Below are 1,817 nucleotides of genomic sequence, written 5' to 3' on the forward strand. Positions count from 1 at the left end.
TAGTTTCAATGCAATCATGCTGTAATCCTTCGTCCTGTTCCAAGGGCAGTAGTGTAGTTGGGTTCAGTGTATTGGAGGTCTGCAGACTGATGTCTCCCTGATCCAGGAGAGCCGCTTGATATTTGGCCATGCGTCCGGGGGAGAGCCAGGTTCCCCCCTTCCCATTCATCACCGCCAGCACCAAATGTGGGGTATACACCGTCATTGGCTGTCCCAAGGTAAGTTTCTTGGATTCTTCTACTAGCATAGCTGTAGCTGACACTGCTCACAGGCAGGCCGGCCATCCCAAACTAGTAGGATCCAATTGTTTGGAGAAGTAGTCCACTGCTCTTTTCCAGCTGCCCAAGTACTGGGTCAGTACTCCTGACGCAACCCCGTGGCGTTCATAAACGTAAAGTTGAAATGGTTTACTCAGGTCAGGTAGGCCCAGGGCCAGTGCCATCATGAGGGCCTGTTTGATAGTGTCGAAGCCCTTTCGGCATTCTGCTGTCCATTGCAAATCTCCCTCGCTACCAGCAGTGGCCTCATAGAGAGCCTTGGCTATTAGCCCAAAGTTTGGGATCCAGATCCGGCAAAATCCTCCAATCCCCAAAAAGCCTCGCAACTGTCTCTTGGTCTTTGGGACTGCCATCCGGCAGATAGCCTCTTTTCTCTCAGGGCCCAACATTCTCTGACCTTGCGAAATGTCAAACCCCAGGTACCGTACTCTCTCTTGCTCTATCTGGGCTTTCTTCCGAGACACCCAGTATCCCGATTGTCCCAGGAAGTTCAGTAAACTTACGGTCAGCAGGTGGCACTCTTCCCTCGTTTTTGCTAAAATCAATAGATCATCCACATACTGTAACAGGGTTCCTGACGTCCCTTTGTTCCACTTCTGGAGGTCAGTACTTAGGGCAGTGCTGAAAATGGTGGGACTGTTCTTAAAACCCTGGGGCAAAACTGTCCAGCACAATTGGGTTTTTCTCCGGTTGGAGCATACCTTAGAAGCAATCTCAATCATTTGGCTGATGCTCATTCCAGCTGCTCCTTCAGCCTTCTGTAGTTTTTTCCTAATATCTGGGGCTGACTGTCCTATAAACAGTGTGTTAAACATCTTGGCATTTCAACGCAGCTCCGGATCTAAATCTGTCCACTGTCTGGCTGCCTCGCATAACCTCCCAGAAAAACTGGATGGATCCTCCTCCGGACCCTGCCGCACTTCGTACAATTTAGACAAATTTTTCTGCTTGGGGATAGCCTCCCGGAGAGCAGCCAACACAAACTCCCGATACAACGCTAACTCCTGCCGGCCCGCCCCCCCCCGGGTGTTCGGATCCCAGTATAGATTTTCCTTAGGGCATAGTTCATCTACATCACCGGTTGGGTGACGCTGCTGTGCTATCGTGTGCGCCTTCTCTAAGACCAATCTCTTTTCTTCCGGAGTCAGAAGAGCGGCCAATAAGGCCTGAATATCTATCCAGTTTGGTTGGTGGGTGAGGAAAATGGTAGAAAACAACTGTGCCATTGCTTCCGGATTCTGAAGGTACTGGCCCACGGACTGTTTCCAATTTATCAAGTCTGCCGTGCTGAATGGCACAGGGACAAAATCTGGTCTACCCTCAGGACCCACCGCTTGGTGCAAAGGGGCCTGAACTACTGGTTGGGCCCCTGATCGTAAGCGACTCACCACAGGGCTAAACGCCCCATCTCCTACAGTCCCTTCTACCGCCAGATTGCTAACACCCGCATCCACCGGACCCGGGGATGGCACCCCAGGGCTGTCAGGGGAGGTGGGGGACGACGGACTGGACGAGCCAGCCGGGAGGCCCTGGCGGGGC

General features: G+C 52.4%; 1 pseudogene; it reads left to right on the plus strand.

The window, feature by feature from the left end:
• LOC102382707 overlaps nucleotides 1-1,817 on the plus strand; it is a 71,047-nt pseudogene that overhangs the window by 13,503 nt on the left and 55,727 nt on the right.

This window comes from Alligator sinensis, unplaced genomic scaffold (assembly GCF_000455745.1).
Source record: "Alligator sinensis unplaced genomic scaffold, ASM45574v1 scaffold1596_1, whole genome shotgun sequence".
In the NCBI taxonomy this organism is placed as follows: Eukaryota; Metazoa; Chordata; order Crocodylia; family Alligatoridae; genus Alligator; species Alligator sinensis.